We start from the raw sequence: 23,822 nt of genomic DNA, 5'->3' as shown, positions 1-23,822 counted from the left end.
CGGCAGCGGCAAAACTACGCCGCTCTTCGGCCACAGACAATACATTCAATACAAGTGGAGACATCGAAAAACGAAACAACACGGTGGATAGACAACAGCAGACACACAAATTTAAAATACATGAAGTCGTTCACAGGTGCAGCGTCCAAATAAAAACGTTCAGCACTCGGACACTAACAGAGATGACAGAAATGGCACACGTGAATGAAGGAACACAAATAACGAAACACTGAATCACTAACACGATGGCACACACAAAACACTGGCGACGATTCCCGGCGTGCGACTGTTCATTTTACATGTACGAATCCTGGGACCTGCCAAAAAAGGGGAAAAGGTAGGGGAGGAGTGAGAGAGGAGGGTGTAGATGCCAGTGGCAGAGGTGATGGGAGGGGGAGGAAAGAAGGTAGGGAGGGGAGGTGAAGCCTGGGGGGAGGAGGGAGAGGGAAGGGAGGAGGGAGAGAAAACACAGGGTGTGGTAGGGGAGGATCAAAGTTGGTAGGAGGGGTAGATGGAGGGGATGAGGACATCATCAGGGAGGGGGAGTTGGTGGAAGCCACCTTGGGCTAGAGTATGGAGAGTGGAGAGATGGAGAGCAGGTGGGACATGTGAATACAGGGGCGGCAGCGGACGGCAGTGGGAGAGGATGGGAGAGACAAGTGGGTGAGGGGGATCAGGTTTACAGGAGGTGTATAGGATCCATATCCGTCCGAGGAAAAGGAGGAGGTGCGGGAACGGAATAAGGTCATAAGGATCCGCGTGGGGGAGGGGAGACGGATGCAATAGGCGAGGCAGAGTGCATTGCGTCCTAGGATTTGAAGGGATTTGTAAAAGGTAGGAGGGGCGGAGATCCAGGCAGGGTGGGCATAGCAGAGGTTAGGGCGGATCAGGGATTTATAGGTGTGGAGGATGGTGGTGGGATCCAGACCCCATGTGCAGCCAGAAAGGAGCTTGGGGAGACGGAGTCAGAAATGTGCATTGGCTTGGATTGTCCAGAGATGGAGGGGTCCAGGAGAGGCGACGGTCAAGGGTGACGCCAAGTTACTTGAGGGTGGTGGTGAGGGCGATACAACGGCCATAAATGGTGATATAGGAGTCGAGGAGACGGAAGGAAGGGGCTGTTTTGCCTACAATGATTGCCTCGGTCTCGGAAGGATTGGCCTTGAGCAACCACTGGTTGCACCAAGTGGTGAACTGGTCAAGATTCGATTGCAGAAGGTGTTGGGAGCGTTGCTCGGTGGGGGCAAGGGCAAGGAAGGCAGTGTCATCGGCGTACTGGAGAAGGTGGATGGGGGGTGGAGGTGGCGGCATGTCCGCCGTATACAGAAGGTAGTAAAGAGGGGAGGGAACAGAACCTCAGGGCACACCGGCGGAGGGGTAGAAAGTGTAGGAATCCATGTTATGGATGGTGGCCTAGGAAGGACGTTGGGAAAGAAAGGACCAGATCAGACGGACATAGTTGATAGGAAGGGCGAAGGTTTGGAGCTTGAAGAGGAGACCGGAATGCCATACATGGTCGTAAGCAGGCTCAAGGTCGAGGGAGAGGAAGATGACGGATTGACAGGAGTTGAGCTGTTCAGAGAGGAGATGAGTGAGGTGAAGGAGAAGGTCATTGGCAGAGAAGGACGGTCGAAAGCCACATTGGGTAGTGGGAAGGAGGCAGTGCTGGTGGAGATGCTGGTGGAGGCGTTAGGTAAGGATGGATTCCAGGACCTTGCTGAAGACCGAGGTAAGGCTGATGGGATGGTAGGAGGCGACAGCGGATGGCAGTTTATCAGGTTTCAGGAACATCAGGATATGGGAGGTTTTCCACAGGTTGGGGTAGTAGCCGGTGGACAAGACCACATTATATAGCCTGGCCAGGGTGGAGAGGAAGGAGGCAGGAGCTTCACAGAGGTGGCAATAGGTAACACAATCGTGATCGCGAGTGGTGTTGCCTTTCGTGTGGAGTGTAGTGATGATATCCTGAGTAGTGATGGGGCCATTGAGTTCGTTGTGTGTAATGTTGTCCAAGTACTGGAAGCCAGAGGCGAGGGGAGGGACAGAGGTGTCAGTTCAATCGCGGACATCTGGGAAGAGGGAGTAATCGAACTGGGGATCGTCAGGGAGGGTAAAGATATCAGAGAGGTAGGAGGCAAAGTGATTGGTCTTACTAAGGTTGTCAAGGAAGGGTTGGTCATCATGGAGGAGAGGGTAGTAAGGGGGGGGGGGGTTAGATCCAGTAAGGCAGCAGAAGGCTGACCAGTACTTGGACGAGACGCGCAGTTTCTGACGTGTCGTTATAGTTGCCGGTGGCGTTGTAGTGTGTCCCGGTCAGGCATGTGAAGGAAGGCACGGTAGAGATGGTGGGATTCACGGAGGAAGAGGATGGCCTGTGGGCTAAAGTGGGACGGTGCTGGTGAATGGCGACGGTAGGAACGTGGGCCTCCACAGCCTCAGACAAGGTCTGCTGGAGAAAGGAGGTGGCATGGGTAACATCATCAGGTTGGTGGTAGGTGATGGGGTGGCTATTGATCTGGGTAGAGAGAGTATCCCGGTAGGCATTTCAGTCGACACAGGAATAATCATGGACATATTTTGGGGGAGGGTTGATTCGAGGATTGAGACGGGGGGGGGGGGGCGACAACCATCTGAAACGGTGAGGAGGACAGGGAGATGGTCACTACCAATAGGGTCAAGGACGTCCACTGCTATGTGGCCAAGGAGGTTAGGGGAGGAGAGGACGACATCTGGAGTGGTATTGGATTTGGGGCAGGTTTGCTGGGGAATGAGAACGAGATCATCTTGGAGGGAGGAGAGGAACCGGTGCCACCGCCGTAACTGGGCGGCGGAACGACTATGGATGTTGAGGTTGGCGGCGATCACATAGGAGCAGAAGGTGCGGTCAATGTGGGAAAGGCGGTCAAAAGGAATAGGTGTGTTAGGGCAGACAAAGATAGTGGTGCAGGTAATGGTAATGCCGGCGAAGAGGAGACTAAGGAGCAGGTGTTCTGTGGGGTCGGGATGGAGGGGTTGGAGCCCAACAAGGATCTGGCGGTGGTGGCCGATGGCTACTCCACCACATGCTATCGGGAAGGAATTATCGGAGTGTTGGAGGAGGTAGGGTGATGTGTGTATGGTATGTTGGGGCTGAAGAAAGGTTTCGTTGAGGAGGAAGGCATCCACACGGTGGGTCATGAGGGTGTGCAGGAGGAGATTCTTATTTGCGGAAAGGGGACGGACGTTATTGAACAAGATATGTGCTGTCGCATCATGACAGGGATTTAGACAACGGTGTCGAGATGGGAGAAGGTGAAGTGGGTTTGGTTATGGGAATAGGTGGCATAGGTGTTGAGGTGGAAGACGGATCGGGTAGTGAGGGATATCTGTTGGAGGGTGTGGGGGTGCTGGAATGGGTGGATGTTCTGGAGGACATTGGTGACAAACCTGATGATGTCATCAGCAGTGGGGGGGGGGAGGACAAATGGAATTGCTAGGAGGGGTGGGGGCGTCCAGAGGGCAGACAGGGACAGTGAGTTCAGGAGTGGTGGGGGGTCGGGCCTTTCACTTCTGGGAGTAGGTAGGGTGCAGGAGGTTGCAGGCATTGCAGGAAGGAGGGGACTGGAAGTTGGGACACTGCTGGAGGAAGTGTGCCTGTTTGTAGTGCGGGCAGACGGAGGCCTCGCAGTGCTCAGATGTCAGGTCCATTATAACGCAGGCACCTCTGGCAGCGGAGGGTTTGAGGAGGGGAGTGAGAGAGGTCGACTTCGTACCAATGATGGGAAAGGAGGGCACCCTCCTTCAGGAGAAGGTTGATGGAAGGGGCATGTTCACTGAACACCCGCATAAGGTGGGTTGCGCCGGCAGGGTTGAAAATCTGGTGTACTGCCCGTATTTCCAGGTACATGTGCACCTTAAGCTCCACCAACACCTCCTCCTCCTTGATCGTCGGACTAAGCCGAGTGATCACGGTGGTCAGGGTTGGCAGGTGATGCAGGGGTTGGGGTTGGTGTGAGGGGGATGGGGAAGGAGCAGGGGCCAAAGTGGGTAATGGAGATTCTGGAGAGGGTGTCAGAGTGAAGGGTGGGGCAAGGGGAGGTGATAAGAATGGAGTCTCGGAGGGGAGTGACGAGGGAGGTGGGGGCTCTGAGAAAGTTCTGGCGGAAGAGCAGTGTGAGTTTCCAGGCCTCGAGGAGAGAGGGATCAGGACGGGACAGGCAGTATTTGTAGGAGGAGGAGGAGGAGGAGGAGGAAGAGGAGGTGGTAGAAGACACAGGTGGGCGGAGATCCATGGCATCTACTGGGGTGGGAGGAGGAAGAGGCTGGGACTTTTTGGGAGCAGAGGAGGCAGGGTGCTGCTGGGACGCTTAACTGCTACAGAAGGGTGGGTAGGGGTGTGGGGGACAGGAGAAATTGGGAGATGGCGGGAGGTGGCAGGTCCTCGTGTGGGCGCTGGTGCTGGTGTTGGCAATGGTGATGGTGAAGACGACGGCGAAGGCGAAGGCAATGTTGATGGTGATGGCGATGGCAATGGAGACAGTTGCACGTGGCCTGTGGCCCTCCAGGCCACCACACTGACGGGGACTGTTGGGATGGTGGCAACAGGGTGAGGGAGGAGAGAAAAGGGATCAGGGGAGGAGGCTAAGGGGGAAGGAGCCGGGGATGGGGCGACGAAGAGTGCAGGAGAGGGAAGGGTGAGAAGTGGGGGGATGGAATGAGGGGGGGACGACTGGGCACTGCACGTAATTGTGGTGGTGGCGGCGGACAGTGAGGTATAGATGATGGCGGCGGTGGTGGTGGTGGTGGTGGTTGTTGTAGTCACGATTAGAAGGAGAGAAGAAGGAAAAGAACAGTACAGGACTGGACAAAAAGGAAGAAGAAAAAGACAAGGAACGGACGAAGACGCTGACTGGGGCCGAAGCCCCACTCCCGCTGCCGCCGGCGGTAGGGCGACCGCAGGGGCTGCTGGGCTGCTGGGCTGCTGGGCTGCTGGGACGGCTGCCACTGCTGCTGGCTGGATTGCTGTCTGGCGGGATCGCTGTGGCTGGCTGGATCGCTAGTTGGCTGGCTGGCTGGCTGGCTGGCTGGCTGGCTGGCTGGATGGATCGCTGGTCGGCTGCTGCTCCTGCTGCTTCTGCTTCTGCAACACCTAACGCTTCGATAAATGGCAATGCAGTTATCGAAGGGCGGTACTCTTCCGAGCTACCGCCGGAGATGCCTAAGACCATTTGTGTATTCTAAATTTTATTATTCGATGTACATTGTATATATACAAGTATATATTTTCATTTTATTGATGACGATTGGATCTCTCATCATGTTTTATTATTCCTTTGCATTATTACATTAGGAATGTGTTAGACATTACCATCAGTTTTAGTCTTAGGTACTATGTTCCTTTCCAGTATACATACGACTTAATTGTGCCAGTCTTTGTAAACTCAAGCGCTCTCGCGCCATCTATCGCTAGTGTTGGCTACTTCGGTTGGCCAGTAGGAGCCCTTGCATAATTCAGTTCGTTTTGACATGTCGTGTCAGATTGGTGGCGTGCGGCGTTCTCACATTATCCTTTGATCTGCACATATCTTACAAAGATGACTACGTTATACGCCACGCAGGATCATTCTTGCGTAAGCCAGGGAATGGAATTTCCCTCTCATTTTATGACTGTTGATCGCTTGGCTTTATTACAAAATTACTACGAATTGTATGTGCTTGCGATTTTCCGCCATTTGACCATTTAAGTCATCGATTTTATCGCCAGCTTTTATTTATTATCTTCATCTTTTTAAAACAAACTCTGTAGGCTGAAGAGCGGCGTATTAAGCTATTGCCAGCCCGCCCCCTTCGGGGGGAATCGAAACTCAATAACGAAAAAAACAATTGTATGTGCTTGCATGTTTTCACCTGAGGACCAGCTGAAGCATATGCTGCTCTCGCGAAAATACGTGTTATACTATAGCAAGTAATCAGATTTTGATCCAACTTTCACTCATGCAACTGGAAAGTTTCCTGTGTGGTCGTCAACGTGCGAAATTACCGTATGTTATTCATATTTTAGCGCTACACTGCACTTTGATGTTTTTATCATTTGACTCTCATTTATGATCTTTTATTTTGTTATTTACACTTGTTAGCGCTATTCTGAACTTTTATGTTTTTATCAATTGACTCTCACATATGTTTTATCTTTTAAATATGGCACGTTGCCAGTTACCTTAAAAGGCAGCTTCCCTGTGTTGTAGTTTTTAACTTCATTCCCCTGTTACTTTCATGGTTTTAGGATTAGATAGACTTAGGCACAAGCTCCTTGGAATTTATTCATGAATTAATCCCAATTACATAGTATCTGCTTCCCACAAACGGCATGTTGCCACTTCAGGACGTAGTCTAGACCTCCGCCTTGTAATCTTAGCTGTATGCCATTCTTGTCTTTATATTTTAAAATCCATTTGGACATATAATGCTTTTTTTGAGATTTCTGGTCTACAATTCTTTCGACAGGTCTACAAACTGGCTTGCTCACGGTGACGTTTTCAGCTACGTACTGTTATTGTTTTCGTACCTACGAATTCATGTTGTTGCATGACTAGAGCTAAAGATGCTTTCCAATGCTTATCCACCGCCTTTTCATATTCTGAACGCTATGTTACCTGATAAACTTAACATAGTTCATACTACACTGTCAAACGGCTTTATCAAATGCTCACTTTTACATCTATAATTGGCTCCCCATTATTTTTGCTCGGTTGGTATACGATGTTTTCGTATTCTACTTGATTGTACACAGTTTTCCTAGGCTATGCTTCCTGCATGTGTTACAAATAGCCTGACCATGTCAGGCGTCACTGAGCCTGCGTATGAGCTTGAGTATCTGTAACGGACTTACGTGAAATGTACGTAGGATTGTAGGAGCAAGCAAAAAGCTGCTCGACTCTTCAAGGAAGGCGACAATAAATACACCATCAAGTACATTCTTAGCCACAAGATCCAGCCGCTTGCTAGCCGCCGCATGGACAAACTCGGAGTCGTTCGCTTAAGGCGAACAGTACAATTGGCTGCCCCTCATAAAACTAAGTACGGCCATATGCACCATCTGGCAACAGCGGAAGAAGCGGAATTGTATAGAGGAAGTGCTGTCATTCTTTGCGAGCCATTACAGAGCTATGTCTGACTGTTATCTAGTGGTAAATATAGTTCAGTGTAGTTATACAGTTGCGAGTTTGAGACCCCTCAAAACCATTTTTAGTCGTATTTTGGGTGTCTACTAATGTTATGTCTGATGGGTCTTCAAAGGTAATTCGCTTCACCCTCTATCCCACCAGTACTAGCAAATACTTCCATAAACAATTCCGCCAAATAGTTCATGGCTCCATCAAAGTCAGAACAGTTCACGCTCGAGAATTTCTTCGCTCTTCACTTGCCACCAGCCAATGGCTACTGGCCATATGCCACCCACCACCTAACACCAGGCGCCATTCGACCAGGTGAGCACGGCACTGTGAGTGCATTATCAACAGTCATTTTCTTATTTGGAGCACTAGTATTTATCTTGCAGTTACGTACTGAATTTGACATCCTTGAAACTTACGAACGTTGTTTGAGACCTGTAAAATACAAATGCAAGTGGGAAAAGGTCTAACATTTGAGGCATATTGCTCACTGCTATTAGATTATCCACTGTACTAATACAAATGAAATACTGCAAATCACCACACACCGCAGGTCTGTTGTAATAAATATAAGATAGCTGTAACACAAACGATCCTATAATAGCACAGATTAGCAAAACAGTACTTACACTGGGCTTAGAAATGGTCTGTGTTTATTTGCTGTCCCGTTACTCTCAAGTGGTATAGAAACGTGGCAATTCATAAATAAAAGAAATAAGTTTACGTTCTTGATTTTCGATCTTGCTCCCTGTAGCCTTGTTACAAAACTGATAAAAATGTGGCCTTCAGAAAGACTAGAAACATGAGCCAAAGCAACATTTGCTACACAAACGACCACAAAACTTCAGAACTAGTGAAGAGCTACAGTATTTGTCTTTCCATTTTTGCCCCATGGTGGCTATGGCAACTAAATCTAAATGTAGAAGATGAGATTATTTGCAATTTCCGCATGAAACGACTTTCCTGGACTCAAAACCATGAACTGTTTACCTTACTTCACATCTCATGAGCAAATCACTTAGATTATTCAATGAAAATAATATGAACAGATCAAGTGAATTTAGCAGGATAGTATTCTGCCATCGTGCGTGTACTTGTCGTTCACAGAATTGCCAAACATATCGTGCATTTTGCCAAGATTCAGTTATACCACTAGTAACAAAAATATCATCTGATGTGTTCCTTGAGTCAGCTGCAAAGTGATTACAGATTCTGACTCAAAGATGCAACTGCCAGGGGTTGGAATACCAAAAGTATATGTCACTGAGTCTTAATCGCATTTCTGTAACTAGGTTTGGGGACTAGAGCATAGTGACTAATACTAGTCAGATGCACTGACAAACCAAACATCATACATCAGTATCTGTAAAAATTACAGTGTTTTTCTGGCCTAAGTATACTGAAAACTAAAGAGGTCATCACCATGTGTGATTCACATTTTTGGAGCATGTCCAGCGTTTATGTTGTCGGCGTTATGAGTAGGCAGCACATCTTGTTATACTAACAGAAAATATTTTTCTTGGGACCGTTGTCATTAGCAATATCCTCAAAAGAGAGGAATGAAGAGATGACAACACACCATTGACTACTGATTGCGAACATCCACAAGAAGACTTCGTAAGCCACAAGGGACAAAGTTCCAAACAAAAAAGGTTACTGTGCAGGGAACCACAATCAGTGACAGAAAATGTGGACTCAAAAAACCTTTGAAAATTAAACCAGCAAGTGAGGCACCAGCAATGTGAACAGTCTCTCATTGCTGTAAGTTAGGCAAAGGTAGGGAGAAACAAGTTTCCCGCAACGTAAATAAAAAGTTACATTGTAATTTACACGTAAAATAACCTTCTTTCTGTCAAGAACGCCATTTTTCAATTCACTGTCACTTACTATGCACGGATTGTTCAGAATATTTCATCGAAGTTACCAATAAATATTTAGCTAATGCAGTAGGATAAATCAGTTCCTACCCTGAACGTCTGTCGACTATCACTCAGTCGCCAAACATTTTCTGGAAAGGGTTTTATATACAGTGCGTTCTAAAAATCAGGACCAAGCTAAATGTCGCGAAAATGGTAAGAGGCAGGGACAGGGTGGATATGGATGTAAGCAAAGGGATGGGGGGGGGGGGGGGGAACTATTTGGGTGACCTGCGAGAGCTGTCCGCCATCTTGGTATCCAGTATAATGGATTCAGCTCATATGTCGTCAGTGAGAAAGGGGGTCATGTCATACATGTTTGAATGGTAGAATTTGATGAGTAACACATAGTGAAGTCGGTTTCACAATATCTTTTATAGGTAGAAAGTTATCCATCATTTGCTACTACATTTTTAATTTGCCATGAATCACGAAACGAATGAAACCCAACACACTGCAAAACAAAGTATACTTTATAGAATGTGTTCTACATGATCTCTGTATACCTGCAGTTGTTTCATATCCATTAGAGAAAGCTTGCATCGACACAGCGCAACAAAGCAGGTTTGACAGCATCACAGGCCTCAGTGATCTGCGTTTCTGGGACTTCAGGTAACCCTACAGGCAGAAATGTAGGTGGTCAGATCAGGTGAATGTGGTGGCCACTTCACGTGGCCATGACGCCCAAGCCAACAACCGGGAAACTGCGTGTCAAGCCATTTCCATACACAGGCGCTCTATCCTGCTGAAAGTACAAAGGAAATATCCCGTCTTTGTTGGGAACTATAGACATGACCACCTAATCCACCATCTGCAGACAGGTTGCAGCACTGACGGTTTCCGTCAGACAGATAGGGCCAGTGAGACCTATTCCCCATATGCCACACCATATCGTCATTTTGGCACGTCCTTGAAACCTAAAGGCAGGTATCCACCTTGAGGTGTCCAATGACCAGTATTACAAGTTGTGCTTGTTGACCTGCCCAGTGTCGTATAACGTCACCTCATTACTAAAGAGTATATTGTAAGCAATATCGTGATCGGTGATGTGTTTTACTAACACCGACTCAAAATCTGCATTCTTCAATCAAGGTCGTCTTGCACTAGACTTTGTTGGAGTTATATTTTGTATGGATGCCATTCTTGTCAAGGCTTCGATGGATATTGCTCCAGTGAACGCCATGCCGTTGGACGAGTCTCCTGATACCTTGGCTGAGACTCGTGGCCTCTGCTGTGAACACTCGTAGACTCATCCGTTTCTGTGCAGGCACTGCCAATATGGGGCTTACTTGCCACTGACCGCATTTGTTGAAACTTTCTAATCATTTTCCTGACAGGACTTTCTGTGACGTGTTCCCTGCCAGGGTGTTGCTGGTTGAAGTCCCTGGTATATCGCCATGCAACTCAGGCCTCCAGCTAGCAGCATGATTTTGATCATCTTTTCTTTGGTCAGTGACATGGTCTCCTTCACATTAACGGCAGACCTGTAACGACAGAAACAAAATGTGAACAGAATGAGATTTTCGCTCTGCAGCGGAGTGTGCGCTGATATGAAACTTCCTGGCAGATTAAAACTGTGTGCCGGACCGAGACTCGAACTCGGGACCTTTGCCTTTCGCGGGCAATTGCTCTACCGACTGAGCTACCCAAGCGCGACTCACGCCCCGTCCTCACAGTTTTACTTCTGCCAGTACCTCGTCTCCTACCTTCCAAACTTTACAGAAGCTCTCCTGCGAACCTTGCAGAACTAGCACTCCTGAAAGAAAGGATAAGTTTCATATCAAAGACGGGATATTTCCTTTGTACTTTCAGTAGGATAGAGCGCCTGTGTACGGAAATGGCTTGACACGCAGGTTGCCGGTTGTTGACTTGGGCGTCATGGCCACGTGAAGTGGCCGCCACATTCACCTGATCTGATCGCCTACATTTCTACCTGTAGGGTTACCTGAAGTTAATTATTCCTGCAGGAATTTTTGCGGGCAAAGAAGTTGTGCACGTCGCTGCAACCCATATGGAGTGTGCAGTAGCCATTATTTCGACTAAGGAAAGATTAACGTTCTACACAATGCAAGAAAGTTGTGACTGAATGAATTCAGTCAACGCCAGAGTAGGGAATTAGCGCCTCAGATCCAGCATGGAGACAACGCCATTCCAGATGCCGCTTGATAAAGTAGCATCGCGCATTAGGCCATAGTAAATGTTGAGCCTAGATTTTGCTCACTCCAGCTTGTGTACACTTTGACCATTGAATATTAAAAGCTAGGCTACTAACGTACCCACACATGGAGTACATGAGAGTTTTTTTATTAGTTCAAAAACTAAATCTATTCTGCACCAATCCAGTTCATTGACCAGCTATGACAACTTAGATTTAAACGACCAGATGAGGAGTTTTAATAATCATTCTTTCCTCTGATAAAAAATTTTCATGTGTAGAGATAACGATTTCAGTAAGCATCATTTCAATATGCCCAAGAATAAAATATTTTATTATTGAGTGTCAAAAGTAATTGAACATGATTGTTGTTGACCACTTGACTCCTGAAAGCAACAGTTGATAAATTATATGTAGAAAAAAAGGGAATAGCTGTTTTGTCTTTCTAGAATAGACCCCAAACTTTCACTTTTATTAGTTCATGCATTCTAGTTGCGTGACAGCAGTATTTCTAATGATTTTTGTTACGATCTGCACCTGATATTAGCTGCCTTACAAGTCCAGGGTCATATTTATTTAGAATGTCTATTTGATACCCTGGGCTTGAGAAGACAGTTCAGATGTTTTGTCAATTTGCACGCTTGTGGTAAGCTATGTATGCCCACATTAGTACATTCACTGTGCAATTACAAAGCTCAGACATATGACAACAGCAATCCTACACATGACTTCTGAACCTTTTCTATTGAGTGCAAATGTCACACGATGTTTAAATGCTCACTGTTCAAATGGTTCAAATGGCTCTGAGCACTATGGGACTTAACATCTGTGGTCATCAGTCGCCTAGAACTTAGAACTACTTAAACCTAACTAACCTAAGGACATCACACACATCCATGTCCGAGGCAGGATTCGAACCTGCGACCGTAGCGGTCACTCGGTTCCAGACTGAAACACCTAGAACTGTTCGGCCACCCCGGCCGGCCAATGCGTCACGGTTCACCACATAACATGTCAGTCATTGAGGCTTCCTGAATGTGGAAAATCATTCATGGTGGAACGATCTTTCTTGAAACAAGAAAATCCTTTCCTTTGCGCATTGCCTATGTTGCCTTAATTCCTCTATTAAATCCATAGTGAATACTATGTTTCAAATTTTAGACCTTGCTCCACTTTCAACATTATTTTACAAATCTTGAACAACATTCATAAGTATCAGACATGAAAAATCCAATATTTAACTGCAAGATAAATACAATAGCTGTAAATAAGTAAATAACGGTTGAAAATACACTCACAGCTTTCTGAATGTCTTGTAAGATGTATGTAGCTGGGGGCGTCGCTGTAGACCATCTCCCATTCATCATCAAGGCAGATTTGTTTCACGGTTAGACGTAGGGCCTGCCATGGTGAGTAGCTGGGGTGTTGGTCTTTCGCCTCAACTATAGAGTGATCGAAACAACCGAGAAACAGTGGGGCAGCATCTTCAGAGCAAAAACCAAAACATTTACGTCGGTTTGACATGACTCGCAGGGTGTATAGATTGATGATATGCGTACCAAATATGGTAAGGTCATGCCCCATGTGGATGGGAGTATGGTTATGCCTATGACCTGAAGCCCTTCTTGGACACAGATCGCCACCCCGCACACAGACTGATCTCCAACAGACTGCTACAAATCGTATCCCTAAATACCTGGAATTGTCACAGTGTGCACCTCTTGTAATAGGGCAATGTCAACATCCAACATGCGAATCATGTCTTGAAATAGTTGTATCTTTACCATACTGCGAATCATATTGATGTTAACTGTGCTCACTCTGTATGCTTGTCACAGTATTACTGTAGTTAATCTATCATCGTTGGGAGAGGAAGTGGGTGTAGTGAATGCGTGAGACCAGCCCAAGGCACAGGAGGCACACTTGTAAGTTATTGGTGGATGGGGCTAACTGAACATGTCGATCCGAGTGGGATTGCTGAAGTGTCTTCTTCCGACGTGTCTTCTTCATCATCTCTCCTCTCGACTGTGGGGGAGGGGGGCTAGTGTTCAGTGTCCATAATGTCTTACTATGGAAGGGGGTGGTTGTACACTACTGGCCAATAAAATTGCTACACCACGACGATGACGTGTTACAGACGCGAAATTCAACCGACAGGAAGAAGATGTTGTGATATGCAAATGATTTGCTTTTCAGAGCATTCACACAAGGTTGGCGCCGGTGGCGACACCTACAACATGCTGACATGAGGAAAGTTTCCAACCATTTCTCATACACAAACAACAGTTGACCGGCGTTGCCTGGTGAAACGTGGTTGTGATGCGTCGTGAAAGGAGGAGAATGCGTACCATCACGTTTCCGACTTTGATAAAGGTCGGATTGTAGCCTATCGCGATTGCGGTTTATCGTATCGCGACATTGGTGATCGCGTTGGTCGAGATCCAATGACTGTTAGCAGAATATGGAATCGGTGGGTTCAGGAGGGTAATACGGAACGCCGTGCTGGATCCCAACGGCCTTGTATCACTAGCAGTCGAGATGACAGGCCTCTTATCCGCATGGCTGTAACGGATCGTGCAGCCACGTCTCGATCCCTGAGTCAACAACCACCTGCACGAACAGCTCGACGACGTTTGCAGTAGCATGGACTATCAGCTCGGAGACCATGGCTGCGGTTACCCATGACGCTGCATCACAGACATGAGCGCCTGCGATGGTGTACTCAACAACGAACCTGGGTTCACGAATGGCAAAACATCATTTTTTCGGATGAATCCAGGTTCTGTTCACAGCATCATGATGGTCGCATCCGTGTTTGGCGACATCGCGGTGAACGCACATTGGAAGCGTGTGTTCGTCATCGCCATACTGGCGTATCATCCGACTTGATGGTATGGGGTGCCATTGGTTACACGTCTCGGTCACCTCTTGTTCGCATTGACGGCACTTTGAACAGTGGACGTTACATTTCATATGTGTTACGACCAGTGGCTCTACTCTTCATTCAATCCCTGCGAAACCCTACATTTCAGCAGGATAATGCACGACTGCACGTTGCAGGTCCTGTACGGGCCTTTCTGGGTACAGAAAATGTTCGATTGCTGCCCTGGCCAGCACATTCTCCAGACCTCTCACCAACTGAAACGTCTGGTCAATGGTGGCCGAGCAACTGGCTCATCACTATACGCCAGTCACTACTCTTGATGAACTGTGGTATTGTGTTGAAGCTGCATGGGCAGCTGTACCTGTACACGTCATCCAAGCTCTGTTTGACTCAATGCCCAGGCGTATCAAGGCCGTTATTACGGCCAGAGGTGGTTACTCTGGGTACTGATTTCTCGGGATCTATGCACCCAAACTGTGTGAAAATGTAATCACATGTCAGTTCTAGTATAATACATTTGTCCAATTAATACCCGTTTATCATCTGCATTTCTTCTTGGTGTAATAATTTTAATGGCCAGTAGTGTATAATGCCAGTGAGGAAATGACTGTCTCCACCTGCATGTTGTTCATTATGCCGTGCATAGAGTGGACGGGCAATGGCGTGACCATCAAGCAGGGTTGTCCATCACTGTTACCATCAGCTGACATCAGGAAGTGGGCATTATCTGCATGTGTGATATTATACTTGGGTCTGAGATGGTTACTAGTTCCTGGTATCAACCTATGCCTCCACTTGTGTCGTCATGGTGAACATTGTTTGCGAACATGTTCTTCTGCATCATATGATGGGAATGAGTGCTGACATTTGGGTTCGAAAGCTTCCAATGACACCACAAGGGAGATAAATGGTTACATGGTGGCGATGCTGGTTGTGCTGTTGGAGGGAGGAGGCTGTCATATGGTAGCCTTCCTATCTATTGGTCCCTTCATCCAAACCATCACTTCTTGGTGGCTGTTGTGGGCTGAAGTGGCTAACCTGCAGTGCTCATGAAATTGTGGTGGTGGTAAGCACCACTACATACATTACCAGCAGAGTGGTTGGTTTGGGTAGGTGTGTAACATCCGCTGGTGGTAATTGTGCTCTCAGCTCCTGTATGCATTCTGATCGAAGATGTCCTTCCTTTATCCATCAACGTCCGTCCTGTACACATCTGGAGCATACGTGGGGTTGGTTGTCGTATATGATAATGGCTCTGCAGCCCCCGATGCGGAGGTAAGAGGGTATGTGGCTATGAAGATAAATAAGCACTTGTTGGACACCATTCAAGCAAGGATATGTCTCAAACTGTATTCACTTGGGCCTGCATGGTCGAGAACCGTGCAGTTGTGGTGGAGGGTGGTTATTAGAGATTCAATAGGTATTTCAAAAGGCAGCTAGAAAACTCTTAATTCTTCAGACGTCCAAACCTATGTTATTGTCAGTCACTGTCCCTACGTTACCATCTGCATGGTGAAATCAAAGTCCTTGGCTTGCCTACCTCATGATCCTGTCGTGTGTGGCGTCACTGATATTCTTCACGCACACTGTGCTGCTGACGATGGAAAAACGTATACTTATAATGTCCCATGCTGGTATCTGTACCTCGTCTCTTAAGAATCATTCCACATTGAGTGTTTTGGATCGTGCAGAGTCAGCACAAAAGAGGTTCAAAAATGGTTCTAATGGCACTGAACACTATGGGACTTAACTTCTGAGGTCATCCGTCCCCTAGAACTTAGAACTACTTAAACCTAACTAACCTAAGGACATCACACACATCCATGCCCGAGGCAGGATTCGAACCTGCGAGCGTAGCGGTCGCGCGGTTCCAGACTGTAGCGCCTAGAACCGCTCGGCCGACTCAGCCGGCGACAAAAGAGGAATTGTAGTTTTGCTTTACGGTATTGGTTGGCCATGTGGTCTTGTTAGTACAGCTGGTGCACGCTTAAAACTAAATATCACAGCGTGTTGCGGAAAACGCTTGCATCTTCCGCTGTACACTGCAGACCGGAGGACGCTGCACGAAACGTTTTCCTATGCGCGGGGCCATGCAAATCAGAACATAAAAAATGGAAATGGTGTACATAAAATGCTGATACGAAAACTACCTTTTGACACCTTTTTATAGTTCAATATAAGTTTGCGATTTTAAAGTAAATAAATATTTAAGCTTTTAAGAAAAGTTGATTTTTCACACTACTCAACAGTTATCACGCCATATCTCGTAAACTATGTGTTGTACAACATAATTTTATAGCTACCTTCAATATACATGCCGATAACGCCTGCAAACTTTCTGGCAAATAGAGTCCGTAATAGTGAAAGTAATAAATTAAATTCTCGCGCTGGCCGGAGTGGCCCAGCGGTTCTAGGCGCTTCAGTCTGTACCCGCGCGACCGCTGTGGTCGCAGGTTCGAATCCTGCCTCGGGCATGGATGTGTGTGATGTCCTTGGGTTAGTTAGGTTTAAGTAGTCCTAAGTTCTAGGGGACTGATAACCTCAGATGTTAAGTCCCATAGTGCTCAAAGAGCCAATTCTCGCTTCTGACGCGGAACTTTTACATTCAAATATCCGAAATGTAGTAAGCGACAAACTTTTTTTGTGCTGCTGAAAGCGAGAATAAGTTTTATAGAAGTTCGAATTTATTTTTATAGTTTGTTGGAAGTCTATAGTGCAACGTTCGATATATAAAAAAGTAAATTTTGGCACTCCGAAAGTACATGTAAGTTAGAGAAGTAGAAGAAACATGTAACATTTCTGTAACAAAACATTTGATCGACGATGCAGACGAGTTGAAGGCGTTTTTCAGATTCACACCCAACTAGCTTCTTTATCTTCTTTCGTTAACTGAAGACAAACTGAGAAGTAATTTCTGTAACCGCGTGGCGAAATCAATTACACCACCAGAATAGCTTGCATTTACATTTAGGTCTGTTTCTCATTAATAAGTGACGTTAGTGAATGTTGTCATGTGATATCTTGTATTTTCGACTGTTACATGTACTGCTGGGTCATTGTTCCAGTAGAATGAATGCTGATTTCTGGAGTTTCTGTTTGTATGATGAAAGTGTTGACCTTATTGGATCATATTGGATTGCTTTCCTTGCACACTAATTAAGGGTATATATGTGTAATTTTTATTGTTTCTGAAGGCAAGGAATAGGACAGAAATATTGATTTTGTAATCTTAATGAAATATATTGCAGCTGAAAGGAGTAAAATAATACTATATGCATAAAATAGAAAGCATGTTTCACTAATTAAATCCATACACATGTACTTTTTATTATTTACGAAAGTAGGGAATGGGACAAAATATTGTCTCGAATGAAAAACAGCCCACAGTTGTACTAATTATGTTGATTCTAAACCTTGACCATGGTTTCAGCTGCAATAATATAGCCTTCTTCAGAAGTCCTACAAAGTGATCAAACTAACATCTAGACCAGTAATACAATCTATACATAAACTTCTAAAAGTTCCAGCTTCCTTGAAGGTTTTCAGCCCGTATTGGGCATAGCAAGTAGGCACTAGTGGTGACTCGATTTCACCATACTATCATATGATTATTTGAGATAAACTACTGTTTTAGGACAATGCTCCAGTAGGAAATTGTCGTAAAGAGCCATGAGCTGTTATTATGTTAACAACAGTTTGTGTTGAGACAGTTATGTTAATGTGCCTTTCATTGTCTTGTACCATGTTACCGCACTTATGCACTACACTGCTATTCGTAGGACTATCGTCAATCATTAGTAGTGTCCCTATGTACATCGACTAAGGTCGGCTGGTAGAATTAGCCCTATAAACCGTTAGAGCGTATAATGTAAGCTGGAGCTATATTTGCATATAATAGCCCCGAATCTGAATGATGTTTTAAATAGTGATGGAAACGTTGTTATATGGATTTGTTAATGTTTGACCACTTTAATGATCGTACGCAACAGCATTTTAACTGTTGGACAGTCGTATTAATAAGTATATGGTCCTTCAGTAGCACTTGTAGGCTTGTTATTAATATTTTATCGTAGATATCAACTAGTTTCCTGATAAACGGCGCTATGTAGCTCAATGTGGGGAGCGCCACCTATGGCGCGCATGATGTAGCACACTTGACGATCGCGCGCCTAGTATAACAGATGTAGTGGGAAACAAGATTATGTCTGTTGAAGTTATTTTGTGTTATTGATCTTGACGCAGTCAGTGGGCTAAGACATTTTTCATTTTAAAAGCTTATGTAAGTAATATGTTATCACATACGTAATTTTAGAAATTTATGTATAAATTGTATTACTCGTCTAGATGTTGGTTTGATCACTTTTTAGGACTTCTGAAGAAGGCCATATTATTGTAGCTGAAACCATGGTCAAGGTTTAGAATAAACATAATCAGTGCAACTGTGGGCTGTTTTCCATTCGAGACAATTTCGTAAGGGTTGCTGGTGTTGCTGCCATGATTAAAATAATAAAATATTGATTCTGTAATTTGAATGAAATAGATTGTAGCAGAAGGAAATAAAATAATACTACATGGCATAAAATAGAAAGTATGTTTTACTTATTGTAGGTATCGACATTATTTCTTAAAAAGTAGAGTCTTGCTCACTGTCGGCACTTGAGATAGAAACAGGAGGGCAAAAGACGATCCCTGTTTTCGTACTGAAACGTCGCCTTGTTGGTATACCCAAGGTCTCTCCCGTTTATGATTTGCAAGTACATCACAATGTAACAAATTTGTCTTTTGGCTTCGCATGTAAGGTTCGGTGCAAATTTTTTGACTTTTGTCGCCATGAATTTAAAGAACAAATCAGGTTCTTCCTCAGTTTCAGGCTCCAATAAATTGTCCATAAATTTCGAAAAAGTCTGTTTGTCCTCACGAGGATCTTTAACAAGTTCCTCTATTAAACTGTTGCTCACAAGTTTCTTTATTATTTTTTTACGGACGCATGTAAGAGCAGAGAAGAGCTGTCAGGTTTTCGCCTAACTAAGCAAATCGTCGCGACATGCGGGACAGACTGCTCACCAAGCACGCAAGTGTTCCCTCCCTGCAGGTAGAGCCAGCAGTGGCGCTGCGCTGTGCGCACCCTAGGAAGAGGTCCGGTATGTATGCATTGTGTAAAGTGGGGACCGCGGTCTCGTAAGCGCAGAATGCTGCGGAAAGTTCTCGTAATTAGGAAAACGTAGCCAAAGGGCCAATATAAACACAAACAAAGGCGAGCGTTGCCTCACATGCTCAACACAGGCACGTATCCGCACCGTAGCACTGCTGAAGGCAGACTGTCCACTACACAGCGTGCAGATATAGATCTGTAATGGTTCACGAATTTCCACTACACACCTCCGCATCCTATAGCGAGTCAGATCGTACATATGATCAGACTTAGAATTCTGAAGAGCGGCCGGTTACGATGGCAGCGTGTTTTAAGTGCGTGAGTCTGACTTAGTCTCTGCGGCAGATAGATTTTATGTGCAAACCTGTACATCTCTTTCAAAATTTGCTAGGAGAGTTAACTGATCATAGCCTTGATGATTTTGGTCATACTAAAGCAACCCATAACGAAATGTGCTGACCATTTCTGGGTCTTTCTTCATATCCTAGGAACCACTTGCTGCTTGTAATACACTTGTGGCCTATTAAAGGGGAGCCGGACGTGCCTATGCTGCCCATGTTAAAATCACTAGGTTTGAGGAACATTTATGAATAAACTACCAAATAGAAAACTTTGAATTTTTTTGACATATGGAGTGGTTTAGTGTTGCAGTTATGACAGAGGGATTTTGGAGTATCTTTTCTAGTTTCCTTCCAATTATTTTTTTTATTAATGACCCAATTTTTTTACAAATAATTGCTTTATAATTAAACTGAAATGAAACTACTGAACATATTGCCAAATGGCTGTGTTACAATGTAAGTTTGACCATTGGGAGTGCTGTATAAAAATTTCATCTCTCTAGCTTGAGTGGATTTTGAGAAAATGTTCCTTATATTCGAAAAATTCTAATTTACGGGAAATGGCTATCAAAGTTTCTCAATACATTCCTGCACTATAGGATGGATTATCAGGTTCTTCTTCTTCATCCTCCAAAAGTTTCCTCTTCTGTCTTCTTTTCTGGCCTGTTGTTCCATCATACTTCATGTGCCTTTCTCTTCTTTCTGCTCCTCTTATCCTTTCTCTGTCAATATTTCTTAGTGCTCATACAGTGTTCACCCCAGCTGTAAATCCTAATGCCTTTAGAACTTCACACTTCACACTGTTCCCTTGGTTGTAGGTTGCTATTTCATCATAAATGCCAAAGTGCAGTGTTTTTATGCTTACAAACACCCTTTATGAATCACTTTCCAAATCAAATTGTTTACGCTCTCATTAGGATTCTGCGTCTTTCCATGTAGACATTTGTGTAACAATTCTGGCTGTGCTAAGTCATGAAAAATTGGTTTTATTGTTCCCTCCTGATTCTTGTACATACTGCATATTACCCGCTTTACACAAGAAGTATAGGGCTAATACACTCCTGGAAATTGAAATAAGAACACCGTGAATTCATTGTCCCAGGAAGGGGAAACTTTATTGACACATTCCTGGGGTCAGATACATCACATGATCACACTGACAGAACCACAGGCACATAGACACAGGCAACAGAGCATGCACAATGTCGGCACTAGTACAGTGTATATCCACCTTTCGCAGCAATGCAGGCTGCTATTCTCCCATGGAGACGATCGTAGAGATGCTGGATGTAGTCCTGTGGAACGGCTTGCCATGCCATTTCCACCTGGCGCCTCAGTTGGACCAGCGTTCGTGCTGGACGTGCAGACCGCGTGAGACGACGCTTCATCCAGTCCCAAACATGCTCAATGGGGGACAGATCCGGAGATCTTGCTGGCCAGGGTAGTTGACTTACACCTTCTAGAGCACGTTGGGTGGCACGGGATACATGCGGACGTGCATTGTCCTGTTGGAACAGCAAGTTCCCTTGCCGGTCTAGGAATGGTAGAACGATGGGTTCGATGACGGTTTGGATGTACCGTGCACTATTCAGTGTCCCCTCGACGATCACCAGTGGTGTACAGCCAGTGTAGGAGATCGCTCCCCACACCATGATGCCGGGTGTTGGCCCTGTGTGCCTCGGTCGTATGCAGTCCTGATTGTGGCGCTCACCTGCACGGCGCCAAACACGCATACGACCATCATTGGCACCAAGGCAGAAGCGACTCTCATCGCTGAAGACGACACGTCTCCATTCGTCCCTCCATTCACGCCTGTCGCGACACCACTGGAGGCGGGCTGCACGATGTTGGGGCGTGAGCGGAAGACGGCCTAACGGTGTGCGGGACCGTAGCCCAGCTTCATGGAGACGGTTGCGAATGGTCCTCGCCGATACCCCAGGAGCAACAGTGTCCCTAATTTGCTGGGAAGTGGCGGTGCGGTCCCCTACGGCACTGCGTAGGATCCTACGGTCTTGGCGTGCATCCGTGCGTCGCTACGGTCCGGTCCCAGGTCGACGGGCACGTGCACCTTCCGCCGACCACTGGCGACAACATCGATGTACTGTGGAGACCTCACGCCCCACGTGTTGAGCAATTCGGCGGTACGTCCACCCGGCCTCCCGCATGCCCACTATACGCCCTCGCTCAAAGTCCGTCAACTGCACATACGGTTCACGTCCACGCTGTCGCGGCATGCTACCAGTGTTAAAGACTGTGATGAAGCTCCGTATGCCACGGCAAACTGGCTGACACTGACGGCGGCGGTGCACAAATGCTGCGCAGCTAGCGCCATTCGACGGCCAACACCGCGGTTCCTGGTGTGTCCGCTGTGCCGTGCGTGTGATCATTGCTTGTACAGCCCTCTCGCAGTGTCCGGAGCAAGTATGGTGGGTCTGACACACCGGTGTCAATGTGTTCTTTTTTCCATTTCCAGGAGTGTACTACCAACAACAGGCGCAACACTGAACTAATTCGAAACGGTAAACTGCAAAGAGACGATGTTCCGCGCTCTTATTCATTGTAGTATCGCAACTTGGTGTTAGTGTTAATTTTCTTTTCCCTACGTTCTTCCTCATCTTATATACACGGTTATTAAAACGTGGCATCATAACCAGAACAAAAGTGTACGACAATATTAAATGGAGCAAGAGGTTCGAAATTCTAGGGAAAAATAGGTGTAAGCTGTAAGGAAATACGGGTAATATTTGTCACAGAAAACAATGTAGCCAACCCTTGCACACTCGCTGTATGCGTAACATAAGGCGCTCTATGCGTAACAGGCTGAGAAAATCCCAAGCAGTTCGCCAGGAAGTCACGATAGGGTGTTAGATGCATTCAGCGGCCGCCCATTTCCTCTGCAGGCGTGGGGGAAAATGGTAATAACTCCACTTCTAGGGCGAGTAGAACAATAATTCAAAGTTTACATTAAAGAGGAATGTTCCAATTAATTTTCGGTAGCAAAAAAAATCGTAAATATACACGGTTATTAAAACGAGGCATCATAACCAGAACAAAAGTGTACGACAATATTAAATGGAGAAAGAGGTTCGAAATTCTAGGGAAAATAGGAGTAAGCTGTAAGGAAATACGGGTAATATTTGTCACAGAAAACAATGTAGCCAACCCTTGCACACTCGCTGTATGCGTAACATAAGGCGCTCTATGCGTAACAGGCTGAGAAAATCCCAAGCAGTTCGCCAGGAAGTCACGATAGGGTGTTAGATGCATTCAGCGGCCGCCCATTTCCTCTGCAGGCGTGGGGGAAAATGGTAATAACTCCACTTCTAGGGCGAGTAGAACAATAATTCAAAGTTTACATTAAAGAGGAATGTTCCAATTAATTTTCGGTAGCAAAAAAAATCGTAAACATACACGGTTATTAAAACGTGGCATCATAACCAGAACAAAAGTGTACGACAATATTAAATGGAGCAAGAGGTTCGAAATTCTAGGGAAAATAGGAGTAAGCTGTAAGGAAATACGGGTAATATTTGTCACAGAAAACAATGTAGCCAACCCTTGCACACTCGCTGTATGCGTAACATAAGGCGCTCTATGCGTAACAGGCTGAGAAAATCCCAAGCAGTTCGCCAGGAAGTCACGATAGGGTGTTAGATGCATTCAGCGGCCGCCCATTTCCTCTGCAGGCGTGGGGGAAAATGGTAATAACTCCACTTCTAGGGCGAGTAGAACAATAATTCAAAGTTTACATTAAAGAGGAATGTTCCAATTAATTTTCGGTAGCAAAAAAAAAATCGTAATTTTTTGGATTTGACCACCTCCGGCTCCCCTTAAAGAGGATCCTGCAATTCTCCGCTGAGCTGCAGAGGTCGATAACTCAGCAACCAATGTCATCACATCATCTGAACCTCTGGTTTAAAGTTTCCACCCACTACCAAACAGAGGACAGGGGTTGGTTCGGGGGATGACGCTGCAAAATGTTACATCAGCTTCAATGTCTTGTGATAGGTTAGCTGTCTTGATCAATTCATACATCTGTTCGGAGGAAATATGATTGGTCTCATAAGCTTTGAGAAGTCGTACTTTGGAAACAATATAATAAGAATTAGTGTGTGCGGGGAACTTCAGCAGATACTGTGCTGTAACTGTCCAGGGCTAACATTGGATTATAAACAGTACTTTGTTTTAATAAAAATGCTATACCACATACATTGAAACTCTGC

This window comes from Schistocerca nitens, chromosome 4 (genome assembly GCF_023898315.1).
Source record: "Schistocerca nitens isolate TAMUIC-IGC-003100 chromosome 4, iqSchNite1.1, whole genome shotgun sequence".
Lineage (NCBI taxonomy): Eukaryota > Metazoa > Arthropoda > Insecta > Orthoptera > Acrididae > Schistocerca > Schistocerca nitens.
This window is presented reverse-complemented; position numbering follows the sequence as displayed.